The sequence below is a fragment of the Peromyscus californicus genome, unplaced genomic scaffold (assembly GCF_007827085.1).
Source record: "Peromyscus californicus insignis strain IS unplaced genomic scaffold, ASM782708v3 Scaffold_13__1_contigs__length_99412109, whole genome shotgun sequence".
Lineage (NCBI taxonomy): Eukaryota > Metazoa > Chordata > Mammalia > Rodentia > Cricetidae > Peromyscus > Peromyscus californicus.
The window spans coordinates 96698943-96710884 of record NW_026294424.1 but is presented as its reverse complement, the minus strand read 5'-3'; positions in this window follow the sequence as shown (position 1 = coordinate 96710884).

Below are 11942 nucleotides of genomic sequence, written 5' to 3'. Positions count from 1 at the left end.
TGAGTTCCAGGCTAGCCTGGGCTACAGAGTGAGACTATACAGTGAGTTCCAGGTTAGCCTGGGCTACAGAGTGAGACTATACAGTGAGTTCCTGGCTAGCCTGGGCTACAGAGTGAGACTATACAGTGAGTTCTGGGTTAGCCTGGGCTACAGAGTGAGACTATACAGTGAGTTCCTGGCTAGCCTGGGCTACAGAGTGAGACTATACAGTGAGTTCCAGGTTAGCCTGGGCTACAGAGTGAGACTATACAGTGAGTTCCAGGTTAGCCTGGGCTACAGAGTGAGACTATACAGTGAGTTCTGGGTTAGCCTGGGCTACAAAGTGAGACTATACAGTGAGTTCCTGGCTAGCCTGGGCTATAGAGTGAGACTGTATCTCAAAAAAAAAAAAAAAAGTAAATAAACAAAACTCCAAGCTTCTTACCCTGACACTGGAAGGTCTCTCATCTCCATTTGTACCTTGCAACATTTCAAAATATATTCACTTAATTTATATGATAAGGTTGTGTCTTTTCTTTTTAAACCCCAAACACTGTTCATTTCAGTGAATGTGAAGCTCCTCTTCTAACGCATTGCACTTCAGAATGATCTAACTGTCATCTCTCAGGCCCCACTCACCACCCCAGCGGCCTCTCTGTGCATCTGCCTCCAGCGTTTGCCCTCTCTCTGGTTGACACCCCACTTTCCCTTAGATTCCAGGTCATGAGTGTCACTCACATCACTTAACAGGGATGTGTTAAGGCCAGTTTCAGTTACTCGACAAATGGGGGAATGTTGAAAGATTGTACATTTCTGGCTCACCTCTCCCCATAGAGTTCAGGCAGACCCTGAAGGGCTCCAAGGACCATGAGGAGACTGGGCCTCTGGGTCAGAGACCTGTCTGGGATCTCTTGTGGCCCCCTGGTCTCTGCAAGACCTTGGGACAAGCTACCTGCCTTCTTTATGTCTAGTCTTAATCAATGTTTACAGAATGCAGGAATTTCAGTGAGGGTTGGTTTGTTCTTACGCTCATCCCTTCGTCCCTAGAAATGTTGAACAGGGAGGAATTGCTGTTTTACAGACAGGGAATAGTGTCTTCACATAAATCTTGGTACGAACTAACATTGTACACACCACAGACCTGGTGAGATTTCAGTTGAAAAATAATGAGTCAGGTGGGCATTCCACGATCATGCCAGCATCGACCCCTGTGGCAGCTGAGAACAATGGGAACCGGCTGGTGACTCTTAAATGGTGCCCGTCCTGATAGCTTAACTAATCTGGAGACCCAGCAAGAGAAGCCGCCGTGCTGCTGATCCGAGGGTCGACCATGAGGAGTTTCTCGGGATAAGGAACAATAGGAGAGAGAATTCTACAGTGATTTCTTGCATCTGCAATCCTAAATCTGATTTAGTATTAGTGTTGCTGACAGGAGAAGGAAATTCAGGGTAGTTACTCACACTTTTGAAGGTTTTATTTGGTTTAACCTCAGAAATAACTGCAGTGATGGAACCCAGTGCTCACTGATGTGGGTTTCCTTTCTGAAATAAAGGGCTAGAGTCTCTCCCCATGTTGAAATGGGCTCTGAGATGCTGGGGGGTGGGAGGCTTCCCAAAGACACCTTTAACGACTTGTTATGTAAAAACACAACTCCCTCCCACCCACCCACTTAGTGGTTTTTCTTTTTTTCTAGAACTCTTAGACTGAGAAACCTCATTGGCCATGCGATGGATTTGAATGTGATGGACAATGTGACTTGAGGCTGACACGCGTCCCCCTCCCAGGGTACACTCGTTGTCATCCAGGGCTGCACTTGGTGCCCTGGCCACTGAGTTATGGTGAGTGGACCACCCGCTTTCCAGGCTCTCCTGGAATCGCTTCCACGTTATTTACAACACCACCTTGCTCTTCCTGGCATTTGTCCTTTTCTTTTGAAGTTTCCCCCTGGCCTCCTGTCAAATTCCAGCAGCAGGCATAAAACAGGAGGCACACTCACTTTTCTGTTGGGGATGAGATAAATAACTAAACAAGAAACCATCCGTCTTAGAGCAAACACCAGAGGTGAAACACCTCGCTGTGCCACAGCCCTGGTAAGAGAAACGACTGGTTTTAGTGTGGGTGCGCCTGAGTCTGAGGCTACATGGCTGTTGTTCATTTGTGTTCCCTGCCTTGTCTGATACAATCAATCCTACGAGAGCTCTGAAGAAAGAAACCACCGGCCCTTGCACGTTTCCTGATATTTACAAAGTGCTTCTCACAAAGTTTTAATATCGAAGCGAGCACCCATATTATTTTTATTTCCTAATGGTAAGAATGAAACCAGGCTTTACTAGTTACGTAACAGACTCCCTGGAGACACTCGATGCTGTTCACAGTCCTGCTAACAGTGGTCCTTGGAAATGTGAAGGTAGGGACCTCCATCCTGAGACAGATGAGAACCCAAGAGGTTGGACATGGATGAAAAGCCCTGCCAAAGTTCAGGGAAGCTCATTCTGGGAAAACTGGATGAAGATGTATACCCAAGAAGGCATGGGTAGGTTAATCCTGTGCCTCAGTACCAATGCTGGAATTCAGGGGTTCAAATAAAGGGGAAGACTTGGAACACGGGGGACCCTCCAAGTCTCCGGGGAAGAGCTCCAGGACAGGAGTGCTGTGCAGAATATCTGTAGCTGTCATTGGGGGCCAAAATGAGCAGGCTCAGATATTGGATTGCAAATTTGGAAATGTTGAGCCTTTGGGCTGACAATACCCAGGAGATACAGAAAATGAAATGAAGAAATGTTTGAACAACAAGGGTAGAAAATAAGACTACTGTTACTCTAGGAATTCCCTGCTCATTTCTTTCTTTAGTCTGTGAGGGTTGATGCTGGTTAGCTTGACAGGCTCTAACGTGATCAAAGAGACAAATCTGTGGGCATGTATTTTTAAAGATTTATTTTTAATTTTAATTCTGTGTCTCTGGAGTGTGTGTGGGTATGAGCACATGTGATACAGGTGTTTGTGGAGTTCAGAGGAGGCCACTAGGTCCCCGTTGGAGTGACAGCCAACTGGCTAAGTCACTGGGGACCGAGCTTGGGTCCTCTGCAAGGGTACTATTCATTTTTAATCTCTGAGCCATCTCTCCAGGCTTTAGGTGATATATTTTTACTATGTTTTTGATGCTATTTCTTCCTGTGTGTATGGTATACGTATGTGTTGGTGTGAGTGTGTGCATATGTGCATGGAGGGGTGTGAATGTGTGTGTATGTATGTGTGAATATGTATTATATGTATTATTTGATCTCTCTCCACCTTTTTAGGGGCGGGGGGCAGGGATGGGGACAAAGGCTTTCACTGTACCTGGAGCTTATCAATTCAGTTGAACTAACAGGTCAAGGAGCTCCATAAAGCCATTTGTTTCTGTCCCCATCAACTCTGGGGTAACAGATCTGAAGTCAGAGCCTCACGTTTTCTTGTTAGGCACTGTACTGACTGAGCCAACCTCCCAGCCCCTTAGTTAATAGCCTTAATTAATAAATGCTTCCTTTTAAAACGGCTTTACTGTATGAAAACCTTCAGTGTTCAGGAAGACAGTAGAGGAATTAGGTGAGCAAAGGCTTAGCCCAGAGCACCTACCACACATGTCCCTTTCTTTTCAAAGGGTCCATGGTATTAATGGTCCAAGAAAAAAACAAGCCAAACTGAGAGCAGTACAGGAAGTGTTTCTGTTGTTACTGCTACTGAGCCTCACTCTGCAGCAAGCCCGTGTCCAGTTCTTCAACACTGGCTAGATCCACGCTGTGTCTTTGTGAGCTTGTCATCAAGGCCCAAGTGCAGTTTATAGACCTGGAAAACACTAGTTAACATCCTAATTATGTATATCTAACTTACTGGAACTCAGGAATTTGAAAGGCCCTTGTGCACTGTGTTTCCAAATGATTGCTCACGTTATACAGTAACAAAATGGTAGGAATTATAAAATGAGAAGTTAGGTGTGGGGTGAAGATCACATTTCATGCTAATCACCTTCCTTAGGAGTCTGTTACAGGAAAACTGTGCAGAAGTAGATTTTCAATAGGTGTCTGCCCGGCTTTGGGGCTTAGCTGATTCTGCCACAAGAAGTGGAGACCAGTGGGGAATCCCAGAAGATCCTCATGCCACTGATATGGGGAAACAGTAATTCCTACACTTCCTTGGGTTTCTCCATGTGAGGATTCATTGTTATTGTCCATTTGTTTTGAGACAGGGTCTCATGCAGCCCAAGCTGGGCTCAAACTCCTTATCTACCTGCCTTGGTATCCTGAGTGTTAGGACTTCAGGCATGTTCCACAGCTCTGGCTTACGAAAAGAGAAAGTGTCAACTAAGGGATATTTTCCCATCTTACAGGCAGGTCCTTGATAGTTACATGTTCTAAGTCACAGATGGCACCTAAAATACAACCTCATTCTGACTTTATCCTAAGATGTAATTCATGTACTTATGTAATATATGTACTTATCATGGAAGCCACAAAATTGCTAAAGATAAAAGTGAAGACTAGCAGTAGGGTGAAATGTACATTTGAGGAACCTCTTGATTTCCAAGAAAACATCTAGATAATAATTTCATCTTGACATTTTCTGTGGAGACACTTATTTCAGTTTGACCTGGGGAAAGGTTGTGGAGGGAACAGAAACTCAGGTATAAGAAGATGGACTGATGCTTTTAGGAACCAACAACAGTCAGTAAGGAGGTGAGACAGGAAAGCGGTGTCTTGAGGTACAGAATGACCATGATAGGTCACATGTGGGCTGAGGAAGCTCAAGGTTGTGTCTGCAGAGAGTAGAGCCAGTTACCAGAGTGAGGAACATGAAGACTCACAAGAGAGCTACTTAAAAGGGTTGCATTGTAGCTGAAAGTTGTCCCGTGTCCCACCTGGCCCGTGGTCAGGACAAATCTCTCACCCACCAGTCCGCAGCTGCTCAGACCCAAATAAACACACAGAGGCTTATATTAACTATAACTGTTTGACCGTTTGCTCAGACTTATTACTGACTAGCTCTTACACTTAAATTAACCCATAATTCTTATCTATGTGTTATTAAAACATTTTAAATGCCATATTCTGTAGATCTCTGAAGGGTTTGAAGATGACCTGTCTATCTAAAATATATCTCTGCTTGACCTTGAAAACATACCTACTATAACTATAAGTTCGATTGTAATGTCTAATTACTAACTTTCATTTCTTTATATCCTAATCGTTGGTAATAATAACATTCAAGGACTAGCACATTTTTAAAAACTGGTTTAATAAAATGCTGATTAGTCATTAGGCAGGCAGGAAGTATAGGTGGGATGAGCAGACTAAAGGAATTCTGGGAAGAGGAAGACTGAGTCAGGAGTCACCAGTCAGACACAGAGGAGGTAAGATGACAAGGCAGAACTGAGAAAAGGTACCAAGCCACGTGGCTAAACAGAGATAAGAAGTATGGGTTAATTTAAGTGTAAGAGCTAGTCAGTAATAAGCCTGAGCTAATGGCTGAGCAGTTATAATTAATATGAGCCTCTGTGTGTTTATTTGGGTCTGAGTGGCTGTGGGGCTGTGAAACTTTCAGCTATATTGCATGCCGGGAATGTAGGGCCTAAAATCCCGTTGTAGTTCAGGATTTGTTTCTCTTTTTTTTTCTTTTTTTTTTTATGGAGGCAGGTGCACACATGGGTGCATGTGCTTGTGTATGCACGTGGCGTACATGTGTTCATGTGCACACATTTTTGTGTTTGTATATCTGCACTTGTGCATCTATGTATGCAGAGACCAGAGGTCAATGTCAAGGTTCATTTCTTGGTCACTCCACTTTCCACCTTAGTTTTCTATTTTGATGAGGTCTTTCCCTGAACCTGGTACTCACTGGTGAGGCTGACTGGCCAGCAAGCTCCAGAGAGTCATTGATCACCCCCAAACTCCATCATTGGGATTATATTATAGTGTGTGTTGCCACACTCAGTGCTGCAGACCAAACTTATGAGCACTTTACTGACTCAGCCAGCTTCCCAGTCCCCTTGTTCTTGTAATTCTTTAAACTTACTGTCTTAGTTATTATCCCAGTATATCTACCCATCAAAACACTTGTCATTCCTTAATAGTTTCCTGAGCCAGACTGAGGTTCTTTGCAATCCAATTAATCAAATACTAACCCTTCCACAAAGATAACCAACACTCCTTTTCTCAAGGGAGCGGCCAACGACATTGGACATCTGTCACAGAGCATGGGCTTGTCCTTAGAGGTGGAGAAGACACGGATGATTGGCAGAACCACCTTCTGTCTATCACTCTATTGACTTGTTGCTCAGCAACGCCTTTTGGTAACTGGTATAGGTTAGTGCACCAGAACTCATAGTCCTCCCGGCTTTTATTCCACTGAGAAATGAACGTAAGCATGTGCCAAGCCTTAGCAAGGGTCTTGGTGATTTCTCAGATTTCTACACAGAACTGGGAGGACTTCACGGACTAGCCACTGGGACCCGCAGGAGATCATAAAATCAGAATAAAGGAATGAGGAAGGAAGAGAGGGAGGACCCACAGAGGATAGTGGTATTGAGCTTTAAAACACTGGGGAAAGTTCTTTGTTAGTCAATTGTCTTGGCTACTAGGCAGACTGAGCCAGGAGCTCCAGCAGCACCGCACAATGCCAGTACATTAAAAACATATCTGTTGCTTCCCATAGTCCCGTCAACTCTTGTAAGACAGCTCTCCAAAGTGGTAGGAAAGAGAAGGGTCTGGAGCCACTCAGATTTCTAGAGAAAGTTGCAGGCTTGCTGTTAAGAGGAGGGGTTAAGGTGCCAAAGGGCAGGGGCACAGGACATTCCAGGTAAGCAGATTGGAAAAAGAACACATTTTCCACCGTGAATGTGCACACAGTGTACTCCCCTGCTGGGTCCCTGAAATCAGCGTCTGGTACGTGGGCTCTCATTGCTGGATGATGAATCCTGGGCATTTCAGGTAACAAGCTACCTGCTGTCTGAGTGGAAGTATTTAAATGCCTGCTGTTTCCCATCATTCATGTTGGTTCCCTCTACGCTTCTTCTGCTAGCAAGCAGGGCTGCCATATGTACAGGGCCACCTGGCTGGGGAAAAAAAAACAAACCCAAAACCCAAAACAAAACAAAAAACCAAAAAACAAACCAAACAAACCAGGAGGAGCATGCTTGGTGTTGGAATTATGAGTGGCTGTGATATCCCAGGCCCTGAGGACATGCTTGCTTTGGCAGTTCTGGGAGAGGCATTATCATTGAGCCCTAGCTTATGGAACAGCCACTGGGTTCTGGTCTCAGCTGGAAGTCAGGGGTCTTAACAAACACTTGGGATATTAGCTTCAAACCTGTAGAGCTCTAGTTCTGGAGCCTCAGGTTTAGAATCAAGCACCGATTAAGCAAATGATCTAACTTTTTGGAGTCTTAAGTTTCTCTATTTATAAAACGAGGCTAAAACAGTATCTCTCTCACAAGGTTAACTGAGGATAAACGAGGCAGCATGCGCGAAACCCCTGGCCGTGTGTTAGCATTCGATAAATGCTTACTCACGTAGCTTGTGCCAGACGTGAGCGACTGGCCACTTCTTACCCTCCCCCAGCTCCCTCTCCGAGTCTGCAGTGCTCAAAGTGTTAGCTTGTAGAAAAGATGTAAGATTATTTTATACTTCTCTCCTTAAATATTTTAGGAAACCAGGCTTTGTAAGATTCATGCCAAATGCAAAACAGTTCAAAGGAGTGTAAATGCTGGTCTTCATTGGTGGCCCTGCTTTTCCTAGGAGGCGGAAGCAGTGGGAGAGGTGAAGGTACCGTGATCCTAATTCCCCACATCCTGAGCACCTCATTTGCAGATATCCTTGGTTTTCTATTGGTGCCTTTCACTCTAACAAATTTATTTCCTCTCCTTCTTTCTCTTCCCACTAGCCACAGCCCTAGCGCAAGGCATAGGTGTGCAGACGGAATCATAGGGTCCTTTGTTGAAAGGAGCTTGAAAGGCCCGTTTTTGTTGCATAGGTGACTTGCCCTGTCACATTGCAGATGGTAAGTGTTCATTGTCCACCGGTGTGGACTTAGTTATGTACCTCTGCGTATGTCTGCGGGGACCTTTCCCAAGAGGCTTAGTAGTGCAGGGAGGCCCAACCTGGATATGGGTGCCATCATCCTACGGCCTGGGGTGCATACTGAATAAGAACGGGAAAGGGGGAATGTGAGTGACACTAACATTGATCTGTCCCCTGAGTGTGGCTGGCCGTGGCTACAGTGTGATCAGTCACCCTGAATTCCTTCCGCTGCAGTTGGGGCTGGTTTTGCAGCCCCGCCTTCTCTGACACGGTGGACTGAACCCTCACCTTTGACTTGTTTTTACCATGTTTTTATCACAGCAAGGAGGCGAGCAGTGCATCCTCCTGCTTCCAGAGAGCTCAGATGAGAGCAGAAGGTGGGTATGGATGTAACAGCTATGGAAAGTCTATGGAAGCTGTTAGGAGTGAGATGAAGAGGAAGAGGGAAGGGATGGTAATGTGTTTGAGAGAAGTGAGGTTTATGGTTAAATAAGATCACCTCAGAAAGTTTGCTGAGGATAGAGATATCACCTATATATTATCTATATATCTATATATTAGGGATAGGAATATTATCCTATTACCAAGTTTCATGGAGCAGGTAGAGGACAGCTGGGGCATCCTTTCCTTTTCAGAAGCCCGCCGGGGAAGCTGTGTGGTGTTTCTCTTCTAAGATGCATTTAAGGTCGTGGATGTGTTAGCCTTGAGCTATGCTTTGCAGACACTGGTGACCTTTAATCCCTGATCCTTCTGCCTCCACACCCCAAATGTGGAGATGAAAGGTGGATGCCACCATACCCAATCAGGTCTATGTTTCTGTCTAATTGTTTTTCTAAGTGGGGAAGTTGTCCACAGGTTGTGAAAGTCATGCCATTAGTAACCATGTGACCACCAAGATACTGTTCTTCTGTGAAAAATCACAACAACGATTTGTAAGGAACCAGAAAAGAAAATGGGGAAAAGGATGTTCAAGCTTGTTCTTTCAGAGCTGGACAGTTGAGACATTAGCTTATTCACGGTAAGGTCCTGGGGAAATGGGATATGATGGCGAGTTTCCGTTAGTCTCCACAGTCGGCCATAACCAGAAGAAATACCGAATTAACAGACCACACAGGCAGCCATAAACAAGCTAATTATTTTATTTATTAGAGCCATAAAGCATGCATAAAACATTGGCCTCGTTATGTACAGAGGATCACATGGTGATAGCAAGATTGAGACTCTACTAGCTGAGGACATTTACATGACAGGAAATCTATATGAGTAGAAGGAAGGCATTTCACCGCTAGAAAATTAGGCATGTTACCACCGAGAAAGCTGCATGGAGGTACTCTCCATGAAGTAATTACTGTAGATGCAGCAGGTAGCCTTACAACCAACCTAACTCTTCCACCCAGAAAACTTCCTAATTATAATTGTTTGGCATAGTAGTTTATCAGAACACCCAAGGAAGAGAATGAAGCCATAATCAAGAGATCTTGACGGGAAAACTCCATAAGAGGAACCATTTGACAGTGAGAGCAGGTCACTGGCGGTAATAATTTTTCACAAGAGCATATATTTTCAAACAAGGAGGAGGGTACAAATATGGGCATGTGTTTTAGTAACAGCCATATAACTAATTTAATTCTAAATGCCTCTTTAAAAGGCAGGTGAGCATTCAGGATTTAAATCACCTCAAGGGGAATATCGGTCTGAATTGATACTATAAAGTGATGTTTCAATGAGTCTTACGTGGTGCAGGCATTAAGAGAATCCATGGCAAAGACTAGTACTTTAGGAGAGTGAAGGAATGGATCGGGGAGGCAAACACACTCACTTCTTGGTCCCCTAGCCTTCCACTTAGGTATGGTATCCACCTGGCTTTAGAAGTTCCTTAGAGCCGAGGTGACCCGCTGGACAGAGATATGGCAAAACAATAAGATTCAACCCAAAGCCCCCCAAAAAACGTAAATGCAAATTGATGAAATCTTTCTGTTGGTGTCCAGAGGCCCAAAGAGCTTCAACTTCTGGAAGCAAGAGCAGATGTGGGGAGCCCGGCTAAGGGTGTACTCAAGGCTCTCCTGACCCTGCAAAAATGGCGAGAATTCCTGTTTCCAGCCACCAGCAGAGACCAGATTTCTGTTTTAAATGCTGAGGTGCTGTCCCCGCTTATCATACAGAAGACACTGTGTTTTTCTGGACCACAGGCAACTCATTTCTGTGACTGACCTCTCTCAGCTGGTTTATGAACTTTCGGTCTCTTCCTCTCTTGTAGGTGAGGAAACTAACTGAAGTGGCACACACTTAGTGGAAGCCTCAGCTCCGTTTGGAACCTGGATCTGTTGGTCCTAAATCTGATAGTGTTACCTGTTCCATGAAGATGCTGCTGTCTCAGCCCCGTGCAATGACTCTTGAAGGACATTTGCATTTTATGCTATAGGACGTAAGGTATGAGTCATAGTAAAAGAATGTCTTAGCATCATAGGACAGATGAGCAGATATATTTTGGGGTGGTGGATCCCCCAAGCTTTCCTAAAATTATACACCTCATTCCCTGTGTAATTGACCATCCTTATCCCTCCCCCCAATTCTGAGCCTAGGATCACAGTGTCCTTGCCAATTTGTGTGTGTGTGTGTGTAGATGTAACATGCGCGTTCATGGGTGTGTGTGGGTACATACATGCATGCCCTGCATGGTGTACATGTGGAGGTCAGAAGGACAACCTTGGGTATCAGTCCTCAGGTGTTTTCCACCTAGAGCTAGTCCTAGAGCTTCATTGTGTCGGCCAGGCTAACCTGCCCTGAAGCTTCCCGGGATCTCCCTGTCTGACTCCCCAGCAGCCAGGATTACAGGTATCTGCCACCTGCCTGGCTTTTTGTATGGGCCATGGGGATCCAAACTGAGATCCTCATGCTTACAAGGCAAGCACCTTTGGAATGAGCCATCCTTCCAGGCCCTTTACATAATTTTTTTTTAATGCAAGCAGATAAGGGGTAATAAAGGAATGAAAAGAACTAATTTCTTAGAAGAAGACTCTAGAAATTGGGGAAATAACATTGAGAGTGTGGGCTGTGTAAAGGGTAAACATACAGGTTCAAGGTGTTGGCTTTACCAGCTGTGGTCTTTTTGTGGGACCCTGCAGCCATCATACACTATATAGAAAACCAGAAAACTTCATTCGCTTGTGTAGTAGTCCTGATGCTCAGCCCAGCTCGCTGTGTGCTTAACAAGGAAAATTCCTCTAAAATGGCTTTTTCCCTTAGTGTTGCTGGCATCAAGTATGGTTATTTATATGTTTTCCATTTGCTGCTTGATTTATTTTAGAGACTGACACTTTTACAAGCTGACATCTCAGCATACAGACACTTTTTTTGCTTTGCTGAATGCGGCCGATGCTACTTACTTGACGCCATGCCGAGCAAAACCTAGTTAAAGGTTTCTCTTGGTGGCACAATCCATCACTCCTTTTACAGTTCTTCGTCTGGAAGAGTGTAAACTGCCTCCTAATTCTGGCATCTGTTACCTGCCTCCTGACTGCTCCCTGTTGCTTCCTGAGATGGCTCTGTCAGGTAGACACTTGAGGATTTCACTACCACCCATGAGTGTAGCAAATTCAAAATTATTTAATAGGGTTTTTAAAGCTCCTATTGAGATAGTTATAATGGGTGAGTGACTAATAGCAGGCCAGATATTAAAATAGAAACCCAATCATCTGTTTCAAGTCAACTATTCACTGATTTGTTCCTCAGGATGTGTATATGGTTTGTTTATGACACACCACCAGATTCAAAGCAAAAATAAAATCCGTTTCCATCGAGAAGTTAAGCACTATGAGCACCCATCCAGCGGTCTGTTCAGCTCACCGTGGATTCAGCTTTCCACCCTGGTCTGTCCTTTCTCTGCTCCTCTGTGTTTCTTTGAGAGGACAG